Source organism: Crocodylus porosus, unplaced genomic scaffold, assembly GCF_001723895.1.
Source record: "Crocodylus porosus isolate Cpor-Errol unplaced genomic scaffold, CroPor_comp1, whole genome shotgun sequence".
NCBI lineage: Eukaryota > Metazoa > Chordata > Crocodylia > Crocodylidae > Crocodylus > Crocodylus porosus.
This window is the reverse complement of record NW_017728943.1, coordinates 35,566,875-35,593,126: the sequence shown is the minus strand read 5'-3', so window position 1 is coordinate 35,593,126 and position 26,252 is coordinate 35,566,875. Positions and strand designations below refer to the sequence as shown.

General features: G+C 41.4%; 1 protein-coding gene across 1 annotated transcript in view; it reads right to left on the bottom strand.

Moving 5' to 3' along the window:
• The window catches only part of PPP3R1 (protein phosphatase 3 regulatory subunit B, alpha), a 64,689-nt gene that overhangs the window by 37,927 nt on the left and 510 nt on the right, over positions 1–26,252 (bottom strand). The gene's annotated exons all lie outside the window — the stretch shown is intronic.

Genomic DNA, 26,252 nt, shown 5'->3' with positions numbered 1-26,252 from the left:
GCCTCTATTGTGTGAGGCTCACATGCAGCTCCCAGCATTCACACGCCACCAGGGGGAAGCCAGCTACTTGACTCCACTCCCTGCTGTCATATGCAGGTCCTAAGACTCTACCAGAAATAGCAGGGAGCTGCACCCCCTACTTCCCAATGGAGGCCCAGGACCTGCATGTGGAGGGAGAGTGTGGAAGGCAGCTGGCTCCATTCCATGGTGCTTCTCCCAACTGGCACACAAGTACCAGGAGCTGCATGTCAGCCCTACATGATAGAGGTGGGATGGCCTGGCTCTGCTCCTTGCCACCACATGCAGCTCCTGGAACCATCCAGAGCCATGTGCCACCAGGCTGCTGCAACTGCATGGGCCACAAGTACTCCAAGGATTCATCCCCTGTTGCTGCTGGCAGTGGGGGCTGTGTGCCATGGGGTAGCCCCTATACCTCCCTTCCTTCGCACTCCCCCCAATATATACACACAGCCACACCACCCCAACATACCCTTCACCCTCACACAAGCCCCACACGCAATATACATGAGCAAAAAAACCTATTTTTGAGCTATTATGGAATCACCTCTATATACACAGACTACGCAAATGCACATAAATCAGGGCAAAATTTCTTTCTGAAGTAAAATTAAAATGCAATATAATAGATGTTTGACTTTTAGTATATGATTTGTTTGGTTTTTTTTCCAGTTCCAAGCTAACACCCCCCACCCTGGCAAAAGGAGTACTTCTGGGGACAAGGGGAGAAAAGACTTCTGGTAGCAAGGTCAGGGGATTAGGGGGCAGGACTTCCAGTCCCAAGATGACAACCAAGGGGCAGGGCACCTGTCAAGGGACACAACAGCAGCCCCACCCCTTGACAGCTCACCAAGCAGCTGTCCAACAGAACTAATTGCCCACCCCTGATCTAAATGTAGCTGCTACAAGCCTAGGACACTGAGGGGAGTCCTAGTTGCTCTCAGGCCAGCCAAAACTGTCAAGAGGAAGAAACATTCCAGGATCTTTCTGAAATCTCTTGCTGTAACTGTACCAAAGTGTGAGAACATCTAAAACGGACTATCTTCAGCTGCCAACATCCCCCACCTCCTCCCCCAAGACTTAAGATAACAAAATCTAGGGTAGAAAAAGAAGACATAAAACTAGATTCTAATACATATTCACAGAGCTAGTAAAGATTCAGCCTTTTATTCCCTGTTGCCATAGTAACACTTTCAGCATTCTCAAGTTTAATTTTCTTTGCACTTCTACTGAGTATGTCCTGCTCCAAGTTGTTAAACTGTCTTTTTGTTCCTTGAACAGCTTTTACCTATAATCCAACTTCAAAGCTGCTAACTAGCTCGGCAACAGAAGTGGATGGAATGAGCTAAAAAAGTGGTTCCCAAGTTTTCTGGGGCAATGAGACTACTACCAACCTTCAGATTTTTTTTTTTTTGCAAATCACCATGTACCCCATCAATCAAGTTTGAAGTGAAAAAGTGTGATCCACAGAGCACTTAAACCATTTCCCGGGCCACTGCTGGTCTACAGCCAAGTTTGGAAAGTATCAGGCTACAATACAATATCGCTGCTGACAGCACTGCATAGTCACTTTTTTCTTTTTTTGAGGGGAGTTGGGGGGAGGGAGTCATACCACTTCCTTTCAAAATTTTCCCACCAAGACAACACGAATTTCAGTTTGTGGTGCTGAACAGCAGCAGCAGCAAGAAAAAAAAGGCAGTTTACAAAATATTTTGTATAGAGAAGCAGCACTCAAGAGAGAGGGGAAAAAAAAAAAACTTTGTTTTTAATGGATCCTTAGGAAGAACAGATTTCAGTTTTAAAAGCACTTCCATCTTTGCAGTACCCAAAGTTTGCTAATCATGAGGTCTCTGTAAAAGAATTACCCAGTGACCTTCAGTTCAAATGAAGACTGATACCTCTTGAACAAAGCACCAAAACTGCAGACATCACAGACAATGAATCAAGGCAAAGGGTTTAGGATTATACTCAAAATAAAGTCAGGTCCCCTCTACATTTTAGACTTAAAGCCAGATTAACCAAGTAATCACACCCTAAATTGTGACCTTGCTATAAACCACAGTCAACCTTAGATGCAGTGTTCACAGCAGGGGCAGCACAGGGAACACTGCCCTCACCGAGAGCCCTGTCAACTGTAGGGCTCACAGCCACAGAAGCCAATATAGAGGAAGCCCTGGATCACGATCCCTGGCTCTCCCTGAACCAGTGATAAGGTGCAATGGGATCTAATATGTGGCATAGCAGGAACCACAACTTGTGTGGATGACACATTAGGATTGCCATTGTGCCTTTACCTGCAAATGTAGGGAGGACCTCAAGTCAAAACTGCTCTGGCATTGCTGCTCTGCAAGTATTCTTTTTTTTTTTTTTCTTTTTTTTTAAAAACACAGCTGATTTAATACACATCAGAAAAGAAAGCTCTCTCTTCCATTAGACTATTAGCTATAATGCATCTATTAGAATAGAAAGTGCCAAAATAGGTAGTGGCTCTGATCAACATTTGAACTTAAGATACTTACTAAACTCTAAATCTGTGGCCTGTAACCTGCACTGGCCCATATGTAACAATACTGAGCAAGCAGCATGATGCAGTGTCTGATCTCCTGTCAATTTATCAACCTAAAGACATACATGTCTGTGAAAAGTAATATTTCTTGCGACTGTGATCAACATTGGAACCCCATTGGAGCCTTGACATCTTGCTCATTAGCCATGGGGTAGGATCCACTGCTCTAGACCCACTTTAGGGCTCTTCCCATCCTAAAATAATGGACAAAGTTCTCCAGTCCTTTCACTAGTCACTATCAGTAATCCAGTCATCTGTGCTCATACTTTGGCAGCCAATTTAAAGGTGAATCCACATGTCCCTCTGGCTGGCACCTGACTAGCAGCTTCTGCTGCACTATATAAATCATAGACTACTGGGTGGGGGGGTCTCCTCCAAAATGACGGCTGAGTGGTGTTGGGCCATCTGTGTAAAAGTAGATATTCCAGGCTACCACAGGGAAGTCCCAAAGTAGAAAAAGTAGGAACTGTATCCGTCTTACAGATAGCCCTTGTTGCTGGACCCCCAGACCCTCAGAAATAGAGGAAACCATGATAAAGGTATAAGAAAGTTATAGGAATATTGAGATGTCATGTAAAGTAGGTAATTCTATTAAAATCCCTGGACGAAGAGTGCTAGAGAAGTGATATCTAAATACATATGCCTGTTTTAGTTTAGCAACCAACGGAAGAAGTTCTGGGTAGCTTTCTGAACTACTTCCAAGGCTACTTATTCATCCTTAGTCTACACATAGTATCAATACTTTGTACTGCAAAAGTAATTCATGACCAGTTTCTTTACATCAATCCAGAAAGCAGTGCTATACAAGACAGCAAGTTGACAGAAATTCACACTTTAACTTACCTCTTTAAGAGCAAAAAAGAGTTCTTGCCTTCCTGAAAAGGATTCACAAGTTCCATTTATCCCTATAGCATAGCTCACCATTGATGAGCAATCAACAGGTTTCCTCCATTGAAAATAAATGGAAAACAAAGTTCTGTATGAGAGACCTGTGCCACTTCAGAACTCTCCCTTAAGTTCAGTTTGTAACAGCAGCACCTGACAGAACAACAGCTGACCTTACACAGATTAGAGCAGGGCTGGCTTAATTGAGTGCCACAAGTGGCACAGGTAACCTGTGTGTGTGGCATATGACCCATCAGCGAAGGAGCAGGTAACAGCAGCAGACAGGGCAGGAAGCAGAAAATAAAGCAGGAGATCAGGCAGGGAGAACAGAATAGGAACAGAAAACAAGAGCAGCAGATCAGACAGGGAAAGGAATCAGGAGTGGCACTCAGGGATGGTGCAGGCTAACTGTCACACACCTGGCCCTGCTGAATTACACATAACCACAAGGTTCTAATAAACCTATGAAAGCTTTGGTCAAATTTTCTAAGCAATTCCAAATGAACCTCAAAGCAGCTGCTCCCATTCAAATCCCTAAATAGCCATAAACCCAGAAGGAATCAAACACAGCACAAACAAGACAAGCAGTGTCAATTAAAGTCCTAATTTACAGCTAATTACCAAACAGAAAATTGACATCATCGGCAATCAGCTTTTTTTGGCTGATGTGACTGATGTCACTGATAAATGCCACATACCTGTGTGCAGCCTGCAGCACACATGCAGCCAGCCTGGCGCTTGTGGAACAGCATCTGGCTGATAAGTCTGCTGGGGGGTAGAAAGGGACAGGGAGAGGGAAAGGGGGGAGGCAGATTGAAGCTCCTGTGGTGAGGAAAGGAGTGAGACTGGGGCAGGAGTGGGACAGAGCCACGAGCAGCTCATCTGGGGGGCATGGATCCCATTGCTATGCACACACCTGTGGGCTGGGGCAAGGGCAGCACCCAACTCCCTGAGGGGGAGCTGGACCAGGGCTGCGCTCAGGGAAGGCAGGAGTGCTGCGAGGGGGGAATATGATAAATTTTAGGGTAACCCCAACCCACCACAGCGCTGCAACTGCCTGCCCTGACCACAGCCCCAGCCCAACCACCAGCCAGGAAAAGCCCGGCACTGCCTGCAGTAGCAGCCCACCCTTGCCCCACACACAGATCCAGGGAGTACACATCCCCCATGGCTCCCCTGGGGTTCACAGAGCAGTGGGATCCACCACCCCCTCACACACACCTCCCAGATGAGTTATGCAGCTCCATCCTGCACCTTGCCCCAGCCCCACTCCCTCCCCCACCATAGGGACCTCAATCAGCACCCCTCCTCCCCCACACACCTTCTCCACCAACACACTTACCAGCCAGATGCTACTCTCCAAGCTGCCAGGCTGTACCTCAGCAATTGGATTGGTATCAGCTGATATGGCTCGTTAATAATCAGCCATCAATATCAGCACACTTCTAGAATACTGCTTTAAAATAAATTAAAAGTAGAACTCCACTAGATGCTTATAAAATTGTTTTATACAGAAAGGACTAGAGATCACCAATTGGAAAGTCATGCTCATATTAAAATCCTCCTAAAAATTTAATCAGGCAAACCAAGCCAGACATTGTAGACTATCATGCACCAACTAAAATTCTTGAACTTGCCAAACCACTTTGTATGAGAATAAAGGATGCAAGATGAAAGCAAAAACAATAGAAATGAAATAATCGGCTAGTTTGTTTTAAAATGGTTTAAGCCCAAAACACCCTCAAACCTTCAAATTTGCTAATGTGTAACAAAAAACAATATGTGAGCAAATAAGCTGTGTTATATTTTATGCTATAGTTGACCACACACACTAGTATAAAATGTTTTTTCAGGAAATTTCCTGCAACAAGTCAAACTAATTAGCTTTGCCTTTTGTAAGAATTTTTCCCCCCCTAGTCCATACCACTATGGGAATGAGACCAAGGAAAGCATGAAAAATACAAATGGAACAATTTGCAAGATATTGGGGGAGGATGATCTAGGGAAAAAAAATAAAATAAAAACAGCAAAAGGGCAGTAGTACCTACATCCTCCCTAAAAATCCTCAGGACAGAAGGAAACTTATGATTGTGGATAAAGGATGGAATGGTTTTTGATCCGCAATAAAGCAGAAATTTGTGTGCGTGTCAAGTGGTGGAACCATTACTCCTATTCCAGAGGGGACAGCAAAACTACTGGCTGTTTTAGCTAAAAAGTGAGAAAGAAGGGAAGGGGCCAAGCACAGTACCACAATGCTTGCTAGGACTAAGTTAAGGTCTCAGAGCCTAAGTGGTTACCCTTACAGACATACTTTTATTAGGCATTTCAGAAAATTTCCTTCTGACAAGTGAGAGAAAACAATATTCACAAAAAAAGAAAGCAAGTGGCAAATACCAGTAGGATGTACTTTAAAATGACTCATTAACAGGTTTGAAATCTGTAGTTCCAGTACATATTCCAATTTAGATGAGGAAAGTAGATGATGGTAGACCCATACAGAAAACCAAGAGAACCTTTCCTGCTATCAAGGGTACTTAGGGATAGGTTGACTACACAAGTTTTGGAAGATCTAAAAACCAAAACTGTGTTGGCCATGCTAGAATTAATGTCATCTTGGCCCACTGTGGTTCTAATTTCTTAATAAAATCTGAATACTGATAACTCATAGGGTTTGGAAAATATGGTACAGAAACTCATAACTATATGAAAATAGGAAAATATCTTGAACTGAGTTCCGACTAGAACACTGACTTCATAGCTATTAAAGTCAAGAAATACATGGCTTCCTCACTAAAATGGGTGAAAGTTTCTGTCCACCTGGTTTACTCTAGGAAACCCTATTGCTGTGCTGTCCAGCATAACATGTACAGTAACACAAAGAATAGCTCCTGGCTCTAGGATGTGTGTGAAGAGCCATTTTGTGACTTGACCATAGAGCTGGAGTTTGCACTTCACCTAGCTACACTCCCCAGCCCAGAGGGGATGCATTCATTACTAGCACCTTCAATGAAAGTGTAAGGAGAAAAAAAAAAAAAAGACACCAGCCTCTAGACACATTTTCAAGATGTATTCACTTCCTTGAGAGGATAGGACTCCAGGAGGAATGCAAGCCAGAAGATCCAAGTGACACCCATTTGTGCAATACAGATTACAATCAGCTGCAACCAGAGGTGAAGTCTGACATGCTGAGTCACATTTCCTGAACAGATCACCCTATCCTGAACATAAACTTTTTGATGAAGGTACTGTGGAGGTCCCAGCACCACTCTCTTAAAAAAGTAGAAATAATGCAAATTTTAAAAGTCCTTTCTCTGTATTGAAGTAGAATCTCCTCTACTGATCTGAGATTTTGAAGACTACTACCTATGAGATGCTACAATTTTGTGAGGGAATGCTCTGAAATAGAAGTGAGAAAGGTGGGTGGGGACCTGGATCAGGTATAATAGTACCACAGTGGCTAAGAAGGCTGGAGAAAACCTGCCCTTGGCTGAAAGTATGAGGCATGCGCCACCCTAACATGAAGGGCTGAACAGGCATCTACCGCTGGAATGGACAAATACATGCCAACCACAAAATGCACGTATGTACAAACACTTGAAAATAACATTTTTTTTCTCTCCTCTGTTGAGAGCAGATAGGCATGGGAGGATGTGGTAGATTTTATATGATAACAGTAGAAATTTACAGTTTCAAAAGTAAACCTCTCCCTTCACTTCTGTAGATAAGAAATTCTAATTAATTCTTATACTGAAAGATCTTAGGGAGAAAGTGCATCATTAAGTCACATTATTCATGTATGCACATTTTTGGCTGTATAAAATCCAGAGTTTTCCCCAAGAGACAAAAAGTAAAAGCTCAGAATAACATCACATAAGAGTAAAATTGAACAGTTTGTCAACTTAAGGAATATGAACAATCCAATGCAGCTGTCAAAGGTACTTGGTTCAGACAGAATTTGAACCTTACAGTGGAACGCATTAGAACTCCTTCTCCAGTATGAGCTGCATGTACGAACTTGACATTTTAGAACCCATCTTCTTTTTTAAACATCATCTGAAATTTGACATAAGCCTGGAAGAAAACTTCCTGTGCTCCTATATGATGAGACAAGGCTTAATTTATATTGTGGGATAAGCTTAGTCTCTGCAATATTATTTCCTAGCTTAAAGAATCAACTTAGCTTCCCCTTTTTCAGATTCCAGAGAATCTAATAAAAATGTTAGCTATATTCTACAACTAAAAAAAAAATTAATTTCATTATTAAAATTGGGTTTCTACTGTTATTTCTTTGGTCCAACACCTGAAAAGCGTGGACCAACAAAACTAAAAAGGGTGCAGTCACGAAGACCTCAAAACACTAACAGTCCCTGAACCAATAAGCTTACAAAGAATGGCTACAAACAGAAATCAGATCTGTCCCAGGATAAACTATTTTATCCTAGAGCAAAGTATAACTGTCCAAACATCCATGTCTGTTTTCCAGGATAAATCCTAAAAAGGTTTACAGTACAAAAAGGACTTACAGTTTATCCCAAGCACATTGCAAAGTGCATCCAAGTGCTTATTCTGGGTTTGTATTATTGAATCAATAGCAGAAATGTAACAGAGCACGCAACCACCAATTAAACCTCGATTAGAAGGATGATGTGTGTACACACCAATCCCGGGGTATTTCTGTTCAGAAACAAAACACAACTTCTCCAGAGACAAATGAACATCTGTTCCTAGCCAATAAGACAAAAGATAATTGATGTAGACAGATTAGAAGTACAAGAAACAATACCACTTAGCATGATGCACAGCATTTTCCATACATCTAAAGCCTATCAAGTTTTTTTGCAGGCATCATAAAAAAGGTGATATTTAAAGGGAGTCCTGAAGGAGGTTAATATGGGGGCTCTGCAGATACCTGTGAAGAACTCCTCAGCATGATGAAGGGAAATGAGACCAAACCAAAAAAGCATGTTTGAAAATGTATAAAAGTGGTCAAAGGAAACTAGTACCACAGACTGGTAAGAGGCAGGAGTGACCACCTCAGTGGTGAATGAGACACCTGGGTTAGGCCATAAAGGCCTTAAAAGCAAAAAACAACAATATACCCAGCACAACTGAAGAAAGGGGAGGTAGTGGGATGAAGGAGAGAGAAGGGTGACAGCCAAAATGATGATAAGTCAGGAAAATGATCTTTACACAAGTATTCTGGTTGATTATGAACTAGACATGCCTGCATTTCTTAAGATCACAAATAAGGAAGACACAGCCATCAGGACATGAGAGATGTGAGCCTGGGTGGGATTTTAGTTATGTAGATAGAGTAGAGAGGCTGCATCATAGAAATACTATGCAGAAATCAACAAGTTTTAAACATGGACATGAATGTCTAGAGGGCCAAGTTGGAAACATCACTCCTACACTAAGGATGTAACACTGACAGGACTGGGTGGTGTTGCCCTAACCGATCAAAGAAAAATGTTTGTGAAGCACATTTCAATGAGCAGTGAGCACTCAATGCAGGGTACGCAGTTTTATAACACGGGATCTATTTCTGGCTTTTGTGCCACTGATATGTTCCGACTGTAGAAGTCACTCTTGCCTCTCTCGTCCCTTTATATTAAAGCCCTTCCAGGGAAGTATTGGCCATTCTAGTGCCTCATCTAACTTGCTGTACCCATCAACTCCTCAGGGAATCACATCTGTCAATATTTATGTAATTATATCTGTTCCAAAGGGGTAAGCAATCTTCTTGTTCATCCAGAAAGAGGATGAGCAACTATGGAAGGAGAAAGAAGTCAACAGGCCATAACTTAAAGTTTAAGAAATACCTCAAAAAACAATTCATACAAAGGCATTTACCATGGCCTCTTCTTAGAACTGTTTAAATATATTTTTGGCATTAAAAACACTAAAGCCCTTCTCCTGACTGTTACAACAGAGATCTCTACTCCCTAGAGATCCCTGGATGCTGCGGATGCTCCATTATTACCTCAATCTTTTTTTCCCCCCCAGTCATGTTCTCCCACTCATCTCACTTGTATCCATCTCTACTGCTGTTTATATTTTTCCCACAAGATAGCAATATCACAAAACTAGGCTAGTGTCAGTTTTACTGCCCAGATGGCTCTGAACTACAAAAGTAATTTCACCAAGTTTCCAAAGGTTTAACTCTTGCTTCTGTGAAAGTTATGGTTATATCAGTTTCCAGATTGAGAAAGTAAGTATTGCTATTTTATGGTTAGAACAAATCCTCTACAGAGAAGGTTTTTCAATCGAATAAAAAGCACTATTTTCTGCTCATGTGGAATCTTAAAAATCAAGGGAAAACGCGAAAAGATGACACATCAAAAGGACTCATTGACTACTCACAGTAGTGATTAAGATTATTTCAAATTGAAAATAAACCTAGAGAAGTTGAAAAGGGCTGAACTGAATACCACTGTATCTTAATACTTGAACTACAATGTGTGCACTAACAGGCCAAAAAGTTAATATTTCTGGAAATTTCTGATGCAGTTAAGGTCCAAAAGAAAATTTTACTCTTAAAACAGCACACAAGCAGCTCAAGTTTTCAACATAATTGATAAACTAGCAAAAAGTGCTTAATTTGTTAAAATTAGTTTTGAATATTGGAAACGTCATCAGTTAGCTTATGAATTCTCAAATAAAAGATTCTGAAAAATCAGTTTGTTCATATATCAAAAAATGATGCTTTTTCAAAACATTTCTAATTTTGCCCTTTATCTTTGTCAGTTTGGGAGGAACAGGTCTTCCCAAGATAGATGGCAGGATTTTTTCCCCCAAATAAGGCGGCAGTGACAGTTCCAAATTTCTGCTCCAATGCACAACCATAAGAACAAGGATGCAGCACAAGTGCAAATGTGTCTCTGACTGCCGAACACAGCAAGATGACAAGGGAAGGTCAAAAGAAAGCATCCAGCCTGAATTGTTAAACAGCGTTCTCAAAACTGACCCCAAGACAAACTCTCCCATTATGCTCCTCAAAGAAATTCTCTGCAAACAATGTGATGTTCTTCTTGGTCTAGATAGTAGGAAACTATGACCTTGCTTCCCCTCAACATCTTCATAAATAACAAAATCCCCACATTTAGGTCAACTAATGATTCGTCCTGCACAAGGAAAATCTTATTTTCCCTCAACTGGGGCCTTGAAAGTCTTATTCCCCCTGAACTGGGCCTTGATTTAAAAAAAAAAAAAAAAAGGCTCAGCATTGGTTCTCTCTCAAAAAATAAGGAAGTTACATATAACATGCATGTTTTGAAAGTAACCACAGTTTAATGATACAGTACTAGTTTGAGAGTAGTTATATTACAGAAAGGGTAAATTTAGTATTTTCATGTAAGGGATTTCCTATTTTGTATTTTTTTAAGGAGATGAGGAAAGGCAGAGCCCAACTCGGAAAGCACAAATGCTTGGGCAATTAAGAGAAGCTCCGACTTAAAAAATTCTTGCCCCTTCAGATGAAAGAAAAATACCTCAAAAACAAGCTAAGGGCAAGCCAGTGCACTGCTGCCCTCTTCAACTCTGCTATTGTTTTAAACTGACCTAAGGCGGCCAGTTTTCAATACTGATATTTAAAACCGTAGGCAGTAGTAAAATTGTTAATTTCACTCTGATGATGCTTGACAAGACTGCAGAAGCATCTGAAACGTGTATTAGCACTATTCCCCGGAGATCACCCAGAAGCAAAGGCTGAGAAGAGGGAAAAAAAAAAAATACCTTCCACTTGTTCTCATGACAACCAGGAGACTTTGGATAGTGAAAGAACAACATTCTCCCTTATTGCAGCCAGAAAAAAATAAGGGAAAGGCTCCAAACTCAGATACTGACTAGATACAGGCAGGTATGAAAACAAGCAAGCCATTAGTGAGAGTGCAGTGACTGGTGCAGGCAGAGTGAGGGAGATGCATTTATTACATTTAAAGAGCAACATGGAAGAGATTTCGGTTGGGGGTATGACCCAGAGAAGAAAATATAGCATAGGAGTTTCCTTAGGGGTGGTGTGGACAGAAAAAAAAAAATCCACTTAAAGACTTATACAATATACTGTAGGAAAAGAAAGAGGGGGTGGAAAAATCAAAACTAAAAAAGGATAGAAAATACAAAACAGATTAGAATAATGCTAAATGGGCCTGATAAAATCTGCACTTTATGCTCTGGTAAATTTTACAAGTACTCAAAAATATATATCATTCTCTCTTTTCCTTCTAATTGATAACAACTTGGGCTACATGTTGAAATGTGTTAAATAAGAGCCTGGTAACATATTAAGAAGTATAGTACACAAATGTTTGTTCTTTTACATTACAAGGATTGCACCTTTGGGAATGGCTGAATAGATATTTTCAATGACTCTCAAAGGCCTTAAGTAAAACTACTGAGAGGAGAGAGGCAAAGTTGATGCAGTCTTATTACATACAACTGCTTGGCAATAATTAAAACAAACATGATTGTTTTCCCCTCCTCAGGGTATGAGCCAAGTCTTGCCAGTTCATACAGTCCGTTCTTCAGGATTCAAAATACAATTGATCCAGAAGCTCATACAACTAAACACAGTAGTTAAAATAATGGAAACTTTAAATGGAAAGTATGAAAACAAGTACTGTAAAGATAATGGAAAGTAGTTAAGAGCTAGTAACAGTGACTCCCTACTTAATGAAATTATTTCTTACTAGCATTAGTCAAAGAAAAAAGATGGATGCTTAGCTCTGAAGAAAAGTAGCTCTTAGTCTTGTTGCTGCAACAAACAGAAAAAAGGGTGTATAGAACACAAAAAGGAATTTTTTAATTATGACATGGATGTGGACAGAAGGGGTCTTTCAGAGCAGGGATGAGGTTTTATGTACAGAGAAACAAAGTACATGTCAGGGGATCCCAGAAATAAACAAAATCAAGTTATAAATTAGCACATCAGAAAGGGGGGGAAAAAAAGCGTTATGCTGAAGGTGAAAGACTGACAGGGACAGTGAAACAGTGTGTACAGGAGAGCATGAATTTGTTTTCTAACAGCATTTATTTATAACTAAAGTTCTCTATGAGTAATAGCAAACACTGATCTTGATACTTAGTTCCTTTCTGCAGAGAGAATAACTTCATCAGAAGTGCAGCTGTCAGCCATTTCAACCCAGTCATTCTGACAAGCTGTGGATTAGGTTATACCACTTAAAGATGCATGAAGAATTAATTCTGTAAAGGATGAAGATGAGTCATAAGCTCTGAAAGCAGGCCTTAACAATACATGATGTGGTATATGTGGAGCACAATGTTTGAAAATTAAAATTTTAAAACAAGAACTAAAAAATGCCTGCATTCAAAAGCATGGGGTTTGTCCAAAAGAAAACATCACCCACAAAAATCACTGCCTCTCACATAGTTCCTAGTCCATCACAGCTACATCACTCCAACACTATCACAAACAAGAGTTTTACAATCTGCTACGGAACTGGCAAAACATTTGATTTTTTTTTTTAAAAAGGACAATGAGATCCTCAGAATTAAGAATTCTTAGAAATTAAAATACAAAGTGACTGCTTACATATGAAACTTTCCTACCAAGAGATATATGCAATTCAGATTTAAAACAATTTTTCATATAATCTGTATTATCAGAACTAATATTTTGTTTGTATTTGTACTGCAGGAGGATCCACAATTTTCAATGGAAACAAGAATCTCACTTTGTTAGGCAACATTTAACACAAAAATAGTTCTTGCCTCAAAAAGTTTTTAAAAATCCAACAAACGTTCTGTAATTTGCTTGCCTTTGAGCACAAAAACCTATATACTCAACACTGAAAACCAAATAAAGACACTTTATCCATCCAGTACTAAAGAATAATAATCTAAAACTGCTGTGGCCAACCTTTTTAGCTGGTATGCCAAAAGTTAAACTTAAGGGCTGCTGAAGGATGTCACAGCCAAGAGCCAAGTTAGTGGCAACCCCCAATATAAAAGAATTGACTTAGTCACACCAAAGCCCAGTTTCAGTTGTGTATATTGAAACAACAACAACAGGTACATCTTAAAAATGCCTGCAAAACTTTTTCCAGTTTACCCCCAATTTATGGAATCTGTCTCTCCCTGCCTTTGTAGGTGGATCCATAGAGCTTAGTGAAAGGAATCCAAGATCTCAGAAATGCAAGATAAATTTTGGCAATGAGTACAAGACAGCCACCTGAGATACTTACATAGTATATAACAGAAGGTCCAAACTCCCATGATTAATATGGGCCAGGGTCCTTTGAGCCGAGTAAAGAATTCCCACTCCGACGCAACGAAGGCCAATCTTGGGCCCATTATGTGAGACTTTGCATAAACAGGCAGTAGTAAAAAACCTCCCTGAAGAGTTTATAGACAATGAGACCCTGCATGGGCATAAGGATCTGCCTAAATAGATTTAACTACAGGATCAGAATGTAGGCTGTACTGGTTTACTTATTTCCCTTCATTATCCTTTCTTCAGTTGAATTTTTGCACTTATTGTTTGCTTTCCTCAATATACTAGATGCTAAAGACTTCTGCGTATGCAATATGCAAGTCAAAAGAACACTTCACACTTTGCCAGCATGGTGCCAATCTAGGAAAATGTGGATAAGTAATTTGAAAAGAAAGTTGCATTTTACTAAAGATGTACCATTAACAAAATATTTTAAAAGGGCCCCATCCAACTTCTTTTGAATCTTCCATTATCCTCATCTCATCCAATACCAGTTCTTCCACCTCACTTGCATAATTTTTCATGTTAACCCTCCCCACATATACCTCTATCTGAACTATGTTTATTTTCTGTTTTGTACTTCCCTATCAGCGCTGATATTTGCATATTACTAAAGGGAATTGGCCATACTGTATGATTTTTTGTTTGAAAATGAAGCAACTCTAACCATCTCCTTTGGGCTCCAGATCTTCAGCTCTATTATAGACTGTGAACTTTTAGACCAAAGAATTCCATAAGCCTAAGGTAGCCTATTAACCTGCTCAATTATTTTCTTTCCATCGGACACCTGGTTTCCAGTACTCTCTACACAGTCAAACTCAATGTTGTATGGGGCTGACTTTAAGTGTAGTGTAATACATTTAAGCATCTGAGAACACCCTCACTTAACACCTATATTGCAAGACAAAGTAGCAGATAGGTAACATTCTGACAGCCATTTGCTTGGGATATATTAGAGAATTCTGTAAGTACTAGCCAACTGCCCATCAAGAATGATGGGGGCTAGGATCAAGTGCTATCACCTAATGCCCCATGCTGCCGCTGTTCTGCCTCTTGCAGGGAGCAGGGTCGGGGAGCTGAAGCCAGACAACCCCAGCTAGGTGCTTGTTCAGTCTCCTTTTGCAGACCACCAAGGTAGGGGAGAGCACCACCTCCCTTGGGAGCCCATTCCAGATTCTGACAACCCTTACTGTGAAGTTTTCTAATGTCCAAACTAAATCTGCTCTCCATCCATTTGTGGCCATTGTTACTCCAGGGGGTGCCCTGGTAAATAGAGCATCTCCTATTCCCTACTGCTCTCCCCTGATGAATTTATAGGCAACCACAAGATCACCTCTTAGGTTGAAAAAGATCCAGGTCCCACAGTCTCTCCTCAGAGTCTTGCCTGCAGGCCTCTGACCATATATAAGTGGCCTCCTCTGAACCCTCTCAAGATTCTCCACATCCCTCTTGAACTGCGGTGCCCAAAACTGAACACAGTACTCCAGCTGCGGCTTGACCAATGCCACAGAGGGGAAGCATCACCTCCCTGGACCTGTCCGTCATGCACCCACTAATGCACAATAAAGTGTGGTTAAACCTTGTTGATCACTTTGTCACACTGACTCACATTCATTTTGGAGTCAACTATGACTCCAAGATCCCTTTTTGCTGCTGTGCTCCTGAGAAGGTCATCTTCAGCTTGTGTGTTGGTGGTTCTTTCTTGCCCAGGTGCAGCGCTCTGCACTCATCTTTGTTGAACTGCATCCTATTTCATCTGCCCATTTTTCCAACCTGTTCAGATCCTCCTGGATCTGTTCCCTACCCTCTGGCATGTTAACTTTGCCCCATAATTCGGTATTATCTGCAAACCTGGACAGGGTGCTCTCCACACCCTTGTCTAAGTCACTAATGAAGACAGTGAATAGCACCAGTCCGAGGACCGGACCTTGCAGGACTCTACTGCCCACATCTTTCCAGGTGAATATCAACCCGTCCACCACCACTCTCTGGGCGAGACCCCCAGGCCAATATGCCACCCACCTGACCGCGTAATCATCTACATCAGAGCCTGTCATTTTATTTATGAGAACAGAATTAGATACCATATCAAAGGCCTTTTTAAAGTCTAGGTAGATGACATCTACCTTGACTCCTGCATCTAAGCATTTTGTGACCTGGTTATAAAAAGAAACAAGGTTAGTCAGACAAGATCTAGGTACAATGAATCCATGATGATTTCCTTTCAGCATATTGCCCCTGCTGGGCTACCACAAATGTGATCCTTAATGATTTTTTCCAGAGTTCTCTCAAGGATAGAGGCGAGACTAACAGGCCTGCGGTTTCCCAGTTTCTCCCTCTTCCCCTTCTTGAAAATAGGGACCACATTGGCCCTTTCCCAGACCTCTGGGACCTGACTGAAGCACCATGGAGTATTCAAACAGCCGTGCTACTGGTTCTGCTATGACACCGGCCAATTCCTTCAGCACCCTTGGATGAAGTTCATTTGGACCCGCTGAACACATCCAGTCCCTCCAAGTGCCCCTTAACTAAGTCTGCGCTAACAGTTGGTGGGCTGGTGTCCCTCCTGTGTCTGTCTATGATCCAACTGGGAGATTTGTCTTGGTTTGTGTATAGGAATACACATGCAAAGAACACATTGAAGAGCTCAGCTTTGTACACTAAATGCCCTAGTTTGCCCTGTAGGGGTCCTATGCTACCCTGCACCTTCCTTTTGCTCCCTATATACCCAAGAAGGACTTTTTGTTGTTCTTAATTTGTCACCAGCCTAAGTTCTAATCCTGCTTTGGCCTTCCTAACTGATTACCTGCAAGTGCAGTCAGGGAGATATACTCCTCCTTGGTAGGTATCCCCCACTGGTTCCACACCCTGTATACCTCTTATTTTGCCCTTAGGCTTCCCTGGACTTCCCTGTTCAGCCAAGAGGGCTTCTTGGCCCCTTTGCCCCCCTTTATGCACAATGAGATTGCCTCCTCCTGTGCCCATAGGATCACTCCCTTGAGGAACAACCACCCTTCCTGAACTCTCATTTCACCAATGCTCTTGAGCTTTAACGCTTCACTAACTAATCTCCTCAGCACACTGAAGTTAGTCTTTCTGAAGTCTAGCACTTCAGCCCTGCTGGTTAATTTACCCACTCTTTGCCAGCTAGTGGATTCAGTTGATCAATGGTCACTATCCCCTAGGTTACCGTGTACCTGCAGATCCCCCACCAGGTTATCCCCTGTAGCTAAAAACAAAGCCCAGCAAGGCATTTCCCCTAGTGGGATCGTACACCTCCTGCATTAGGTAGAGGTCCTGTATGCAAGTTAAGAACCTACGTGAGTGGTTAGATTTGGCTGACTGCTCCTCCCAGATGTCAGGGTAGTTTAGGTCACTCATGACAGCCAAATATCTCGACCGTATGGCCTCTGAGACTTGTCTGGAGAATTCCAGCTCTAGTTCATCTTCCGAGCGTGGCGGTTGATAGTACACCCCTGACTACCAAGTCTCTTCCCCCCACCGGCTCCCTTGTGTACTGACCCAATAGTATCTCAGTTTGGTTCTTCCCTGATCCCATCTCAATTACAGAGGATGTATACGATTCCTTAACAGAGAGAAACATCTCCCCATTTTTTCCCCCACTCTCTCATCTGTACAACCTGAAACCCTCAAGGCCTAATGCCCAGTCATAAGTAGGGTACCATCAGGTTTCCACTGGTCCAACCTGGTCGAAATTGCTGCTTGCAAGCAGGAGTTGTTACTTAACTATTAAAAAACATTTCTGTATAAAGTACTAGTACCCATCTTTGTGCATTTTCCTTTTATTCACATGCAGACTGAAGCTCTTTAATAGTTTATACGCTTGTTCTTTGTAATGAATGGACTTTAAGTTTTTTTAATTCATTAGCACAACCTCCAACCCACGGGTCAAATCCAACCACAGAGCCGTGCCATCTAGCCCAGTGTTTCTCAACCCATGGGATATGACCCAAAAGTAAGTCGCAAGAATATGTGAAAGGGTCGCAAACAGACCTTAAAAATGGATTTTCCTTTAAAGAAGAAAAAGGCAGGAAAATGTGGCTTTTCCTTTGCAGACTGGCAAAGCTCCAGCCTGAGAGGCTGCTTGCCCCCCCCCCCACCTACACCCACCCCTGCCCCACACACAGGGAGGCTGGATACTGGGTCAGCAGTGAGGGGCGCTGGGTTCAGACTGGCTACTAATGTTTACAAATGGGTCCTGGTATAAAAGAAGGTAGAGAACCACTGCTCTAGCCCATAGGGCTTCCAGCTGCCAAATTTCCAGATCTATGGCAAGTCCCACAGGCCTGATGATATGCCTCTGAGCCAGATCCAGTCACAGTCCAACCCTGCATGCTGGCATGGAATTATGCCCACACCCCAAACCCATGCCAGATCAGACCTACAGACCAGGCCAGCACCACTCATCTGGCCCACAGGCCTGGAAGGGTGGCCACCACTGCATTACCAGATCCAAACAAAACCTAGCTTTAACTTTCAAACCATCTAGGTGGGTTTTTTTTTAGTTTTATCAGAAGAACTTGCCCATTAGAATTGAGATACCAAGATAAGTAATTTAGTGCCACAACACTAAATTAACCTGCACCAAAAGGACTAATTGCACACAGAATAGCAATACTAGTGATCTACACAACACAATAAGGCTAACACCCACACACCCACCCAAGTGTGAAGTTTTCTTGACAAGTATAAAAACCTTAACTGCTGATAATTTTTTAATAATTTTTAGTTTTAAATGAGAACTTGCATTAAGTTACATCTTCCTAGGTTGCAAAGCTAGCCTTCCAAATATGACATGATGCCTGCTCTAAGCATATGGATAAGTTCACCAACTTTACTGCTGTTCCTACCTTTGCCGAGCAAAAAATCCACAGGTAGGAGTATAATGGTACCAGAAGGCTTGCCTATGCCCCTCCCAGCTATATAGTTGGTTCAATAAAAGATATCCCCCACAAAAATCTGTCATGGGTAATTTATACTTGGGTTTCAGACCTGCTATGCAGATACTTCATTCACCAGCATAACTGTCAGGAACTCTGTCTCTCATGCTATTACAGGCATTCAGAAGAGTCATGAAATAACTCAATCAGTGGTTCACAGTGGAGATATTCACACGGGGTGGGGGGAGAGAGAATAGTTGTGGTAGTAAAGGCCTACCCCAATCAAATTCTACCAGAAGTGAAAAAATAACAAAAACTTCCACCTATCCAGCATGGACAGATAAGAACACTAATCTCAGAACACTCTCAGGACAAAGGGCAGACTATATAATCTGGCAGTAATTTCCCCTTTCCCAAGTGCTGGGTTTTCATTGCGACACTTGCCTCTGGATCTCACTAACAGACCTTCCAACTTTGTATTTTTCATACTCTGCCAAAAATCTCCAGCAGAAGTTGTGCATGCGTGTGTGTATACAAGACTAAAACTCCAAGTGAAGAGGTGGTGTGACTATGTTTAAGTGGTCACACCACCTCTTCACTTGGAGTTTTAGTTTCTCATTTCCCTTAAAATAGCTATCATCCATATAACTTCACAGCTCTCTGATTTAAGCATACAAACTAACACAGCCTATTTACAACCTGGGAGTCAAGAATAATCGGCAGTTTGTGAGCAACACTGACCCATTACTACCCAAGGCATTCAAGAGGTTTCTGGGATTTAATATACCTGAGGGATAACTGCAGCTGGTCTTTCCTCTGTTCAGAGTACACAGTCTCAAGAGCAGCAGCAAGTCATTATCTAATTTACCAATAACTAGACATAATCCTCCTAACCCACTCTGTACCTTCTTTATCGTCTCTCTAGCCACAGAACCCCAGTGTGGCTTTAGACCATTTTGGGTTATCACCAACATGATTTTTGTTGCACAACAGATCCAGAAGTGTAGAGAGCAACACTAGAAGCTGTTTATGGCATTCAGTGACTTAACTAAGGCCTCTGACTCCATCAATTGTGACACCTTATGGAAGGTGCTGGCTAGTTCTGGTTGTTCACTGAAGTTCATAAGCATCCTCAAGCTACTCCATGACAAGACAACCGCCACAATCCTTTGCAATGGATCAAAGTCAGACCCATTTATCATCCCTGCTAGTGTCAAGCAGGGTTGCATCATCAGCCCCAACTCTTTTTCCATCTATCGTGCTCCAATTCTCATCCATGACTGCCTTCCTACCAGAACTGGGGTTGAGTATCAAGTGGACTGTCAGCTTTTCAACCTGCGGTGCTTTCACAGCAAAACAGAAGTTACGAAGACCAGCATCACTGACCTTCAGTACACCAACAACTGTGTTATCCTTGCACATGCTGAGACTGATCGGCAGTCCAGCCTTGACCTTTTCTCAGGTGTCTATCACAGCCCGGGACTCTCTCTCAACACTGGGGAGACCAAAGTGCTCCATCAGCCTGCCCCAGCACAAGCTGGCCCCTCCCCTCCCCCCACAAGTTACCATTGGTGGAAAACCTCTGGAAAATATTGAGCATTTCCCATACATTGGTGGTCACCTCTCCCAGTCAGTCAACCCTGATGCAGAAATCAAACACAGAATATGCTGTGCCAGTGAATCCTCTGGAAAGAGGCTTCCCCATGTCTTTGCTGACTTACCAAGATCTGCATATGGAAACTAAGATCCTAGAATATAATGAAGTGGTTAGCCCCATGCTCTTCTATGGGTGAGAGACATACAAAGCCATCGTAAGCACCTGGAATGGTACCATCAGTGTTGCCTCAGGAAGATCCTTCACATTAGATGGGAAGAACACTGCACAAATGCCTGCATCCTTTCTGCAGCTAACATAACCAGCATTGAGGCAAAGATCGTGAAACATTAACTCCGCTGGAGTGGCCACTGTGTGTGGATGGCTGACACTTGTCTCCCAAAGCAAGTCACGTTGTCTGAACTTAGTCATGGTAAGAGGCCCCGCAGAGGACAGAGGAAGCGCTCCAAGGACACCCTGAAAGCATACCTTAAGAAGGTTGGTATCAACCCTACAAATTGGTAAGTGCTGGCTGGTAATAGGTCTCAATGGCACTGCACCATGCATCAAGCTACAGCTCACTTGGAAGAGAACCCTTTTGCTCAGGAAGCCAAGAAATGGCTGAGGAGAAAGGAAAGCGCACAACAACCTGGTTAACAGTTATGCTCCCCCCCCAAAAACACCACTCATCTGTGGAAAAACTTGCAGAGCACAGCTTAGACTCCTCAGGCACCTTAAAACTCATCAGTAATCTTCCCACCCTCCCCGCAGACATCATCCTTTTAATTGGCTATCCCTAGATACAAGTCTTCACTATGAAAAAAAAGTTACCACAGCTAGTTTCACACTGCAGCATCTTTCTTAGCTGCATAATCTTAACGTGCAACAAAATGCTTACAATGCGAAAAACAAAAGGTACTGTGTATATGTAGCAAGAAATTTTAAATGGATTATAACTGGGTATATATAAAAAAAAAAAAGATTAATGCTTTGACAAAGATCAGAAATAGCAATACAAGCACCAAAAGTGGCTATTTTCAACATCCAGACCATTTAATTAAGACCCTCCTCTTGAAGACTTGATACAAGCACCAAGAACAGAAAAAATTAAGTCAGGAAAGGTGAAAATTTTAAAAAGTTCTAACCAACTCAAAATGGAACTGAAGTGAGAGAACTCAAACGTTTATACACAGCGTCCCAACATTTCCAGTTTAGTTAGGAACAGAGTAACCATTTGAAAAAAATCCTCATGTAGGAAACAAACTGATAAAAGAAACTGCTGTGGGATTAACTGGGCAAAAAAAATAAAGGGGGGGGGCGGGGAAGGCCAGCCTATGAAGCAATCACATAATTTATAGGGCTATGAAAAGATAAAGTGCAAGAAAGATGAAAAATTTAATATCTCTTTAAGTTGTATGCACACGGTCCTACACATGAAGTTTTGCGTTTTTTGGTTTATTCCTTTTCCAGTCCTCCTCGTGACAATAAGTAGCTAACAATTTTTAATTCATTAACACAGAGGTCTAGGTTGATTTTTTTTTTTTTTACTTTGATAGTTTGTTTCATTCCTGTGAGCCCACTTTAGGCCCGTTTGTTTATAAATGACACCCAAACAGCCCATTCACATAAAACATAGGCTTTTCTCATTTATTAAAAGAGGTAAAATCCCAAAAAATGTTATTTTCACATCACTGTACAGAATAAAGTCAGCCAGTCATGATATGAAATTATACTGGCTTACAAACCTTTGTAAGAACAGAGAGACAATGTTTGAATTTCAGCTTTATTCATTTTACTACAGTAAAATTTGTCCCGATAGTCCATGTTTCTAATGGCATCGTGCATATTTTCCTGTTGTGATCAAAATATCCATGAATTCTCTATGACGTATGGTGCAATTCTCTATGACGTATTGTGAGTTTGACAGAAGGGATTTAAAGTTCTCCAACTACTGATCCAAGGCCATAGCAGCAAAGAGTCACTATTCCCAGCTTATTTGTTTTGGTCCCCTGATGTAAGTCTAGCTATAGCTGGTTAAAAGATACCAGAACTAATTCTGGCTTTCATCTAGTACCATTCCATCTAGCAGATCTGTCACACTGACAGATTTATGATTTCTCAAGGCAAGTGACAACTAAGGCATGATTTTTTAAAATAGCTTTTTCTAGTTCGCCACTAAAGAAAGCAATCACCCTTTTTGAAAAAAGCAAAATGGTAGCAATCATATGACTTTAACCTTAAACTCCCACAGCCTGCAGTAGCTTCTAATGCTATTGGAGTGTGGACAGCAACCTCTCTTTGATACAAGTCACATTTTTAGCCCTAGTCATGACACCTCCATGTTCTTTTTTTTTTTTTTTTTTTTTTTTGGATTTAGCCTTGATTTATTTTCAGACATACACGTCAAGTCCTGGATCACTGCTAGCATATGACAAATAAAGTTGGTTCAATCTTTTGGTCTTGGACCAATCACATGGCTTTTCTACCTCCAAATTCTCATCATTTTTAGTGGAGTGGAGTGAAATTAGACTGCATGATGCTTAGAAAAGAGAGAATGCAGTTTTCAAGTGCCTAATAACTACGTCTGGTATACAAAAATCTCTCAAACTCAGATTTACAGTTCACACCTTTTGGTGACATCTACTGAAAATATTTATTTTCATCCTTTCACGTTGATTAACACGTCTACACTTAACCATGTGCTTATTCCATTATCAAATTTTGCTTTAAATTTTCCAAGGAGATTTTTACATACACAATGTGCAGGAAGAACTTCTATTTCACTTTCTCCTTTTAGTCTGCATACAGCTCTGTGCCTTCCAGTACTCCATACCCTTCATTTTAATTTTTCCTCCTCCAGAAGGAGGTTTGGTTGCAATTGTGTTGTCTTACAGTAGCACTTTCCATGCTTTTGCTGATAATTCTGGGAAAGTGTGTAGGAAGCACAAGCACAATCACCCACCTCCGCTTCCAGGTCTTTCTGTGCCGAAAGCCAAGGCATAGAAACAAACAGGTATGGGAAAAAGAGAAATGCATAAAAGCCAAAAGGAGGAAGAATGGAAGACATGGGAAGTATGCCACTAATCGAACTGCTTAACACCACAGAACCATGTGATCAGATAAAGCAATGATGTCAATTCTCCTGCATCAGTCACAAAAATGAGACTGTGAAAAGTAGGGCCAAAAAGATAGAAGGAATCAGGAGAATTAAGGACACATGACACCCCAAATCTGAACCATACAATTAATAAACTTCAATCAGCATTTAAAATGTTTTAAATTATTTTTAACCCACAGGTAAATGAAAACGAAACCTGTAAGCACTTTAACAGATTTATCAAAATTTTGACTATGATTTACATTAAACCCTTATATCCTATCCTGAAACAATTTTAAAAAACTCTTTTGCACCATGCAATGAATTAAAGGCAATAAAATAAAATAAGATTCTCTCACTGGTTGCAAGAGACACCAAATTTTAAAAAATTCTGTTTCCTGGCCAATCCCCATTAATGTAGTATTTGAGCTCGTGGAAAAAATGGGCTACATCAATTAAAGGTGACCAGGAAGATTTTTTAAAACAGGATAGTGTCTTCCTTCACATACACTTTGTAAAGGAAGGTACAGAAAAGGTATAGAAAAAACATGAGGGGAAAAAAAGAATTAAGAGCAAAGTTATTTTGGGGGGTGCTTTTTAAAATCTTGAATAAATAGGAGGGCCAAATACTTCCTTTCTTAGTTTTGCTAGAGAACCTCTGGAAGGCCTCAGAGATCCCCATTATAACACCTTAACTGAAGAAGTATATTGAATTACATTCCCTTCCAAGAGCTGTTGAAATTAGAAGTGTTCAAAGGCAACACAATGTTTCATACACTCCCACTAAAAATCCTTTCCACGCACTACTCAACTTTCACTTCCTTGGCTCCTGCAATATTACCAATTTACTATGACTCAAAGTCAATCTTCCAATCTTGTCAGGACACACACTTTAAAGTTTAATAAAAAAAATTTTTTTTAAACCTCATTTTTCACATCTTCACTTAGCTTTCATTAAAAAAAAAAAAAAGAGAATATAACTCTCATTTTACTTACTTTTCCATTTGACTTTCACAATGGTGTCTAACTTTTGAGACTATGTACTTTATAAGGTAATTTCCAAAATAAAAAGTCCTTTACTGTAAGGTTCAAATACCCACAATAAAAAAAAAAAAAAAGAGTCTTGAGAATTTTTTTTGCTCATTAATAATTCAAACATTCCATTTTACATCATATGAACTCCAGACCCCTCCATGTTCAATTCTCTGCTATAGCTAGAGTCTCTATGGAAGTGCCAGATGATGGTAGGGGTAGAACTACCAGACGAAAGCAAGATGCGACTTTGTAGTTGACTTCTGCTTCAAAGTCCCCATATACAGAAAGCAAATGTTAAAAGTAATAACAAAATTGCAGGGACCCTGCAGAAGTCTAATATGCTAAAAAGATGCATTTATTATGTAACACTGTTTGCAATATATCTGCTTAAGCCTTATAACTTGGGGGGGTGGGGTTTGCTAATATTTGGCTCAATAATTAGCCAAAGAAAACGGACACACATGTGGTCAAGCACTTATCAAAGTGACTTTGTCCTAAACCCAATAGTGATAATTATATAGATATATTGTAAATAGTTTTACAGAAGCTCTCTCTCTCTCAATAAAAGGCTTTCCCCCCCATAAACAATTGTCTGCTGTCAAAATCAACCCAAGCACTGCACTACCCCAAACATTTTATAATTCACCAGTCTATCTTAGTACAATCTGCCTTAGTAATGCTTGTTAGTAAAAAGATATACAGTATATATATATTTAAATAACAACTGTACTAACAAGTTTAGTTTACCTCAGAACTATGATATTTTTTCATTTACTCAGTGCTTACATTCAGATTACATCTCAACTCGTAGATTAAAGCTACCTATCATGGGCACTACAATACATTCACCTTAGCTTGTCCACTATAACTGCCAGCACTCTGGTCCTGCAAGAACACAAGAGAAATGTTACTTAAAACTCTGAAGAAGTCATCAGGCTGTTATGTAACCTCTAAATTTTTATTCTTATGTTAAACCTGGGCTCTTGCAGTGCAACCATCTAAACTAGCCCTCATAGCAATTCTTGTCATGTCAGCTGGAGACTTCATCATGCTGCTTTCGGTTTCTCAAATCTGACTCGAGTTTTGTCCAGTTTCCCGATTGAAAAGGTCTTTGAGGAAAGGTCTGGCCCAGAAAATATTTGCTGGTACAGCTAAGCCACAAGGCCCCCTAGCACAGACACAGCTTGTTAAAAAAAAAAAAGAAAACGCCACGCTTTTCTTTGTACAGCTCATCCCCACAACAGAATTTTATGTTGATAACGGTGATTACATTAGGGTTTAAAGCAGTCCAGAGACATTGCAAAGGAAGAGGGAAAATACATATCAGTCCAGACGGAAGTGCCATAGTCGTACCAGCAAAACCTGGCTGAAGAAGCAACAAAAGGCGCAACCTGGAGACCTTTCATTCCCACGCGTACTTCCAGGCCCTACCCCAGCTCCACACCGCCCCCCCCCCAGGAGAGGACCCCTCCTCATGATCCCTCCCCACTGATTTGCACATAGTCCCCCGCACCCGATACACCATCAGGCACCGGGAGATAACCCCTCCTTGCCATCTGCGCCCCGTCAACCCTGAGGAACGTTTTCCTCCTGCGCCCTGGACTCATGACAGAGTTCACCATGAATCAGAGCCAACGCAGACCTTCCCCGAGCAGACATTGGCCACTTATTCAAGCGTACCCAGGGCCAGCAGAAAGCACCGCTGGTCTCAACAGGGCTGCTTGAATTAAAAAAATTTTTTTTTTTTTTTAAAGAGGGGGGGAGGGGAGGTGATCTAGCAGCACCCGGGACTGAGCCAGGCGGGTCCTTTAGTGCCCCCCCGGGGGAGGCCCCCCCACCAGAGCAGCACTAGGCCCGGAGCTCCCCCCCCCATTCCCGGGCGCGGGGGGGGGAGGGGGGACGCCCCCTGTTTACGCCGCAGGGCG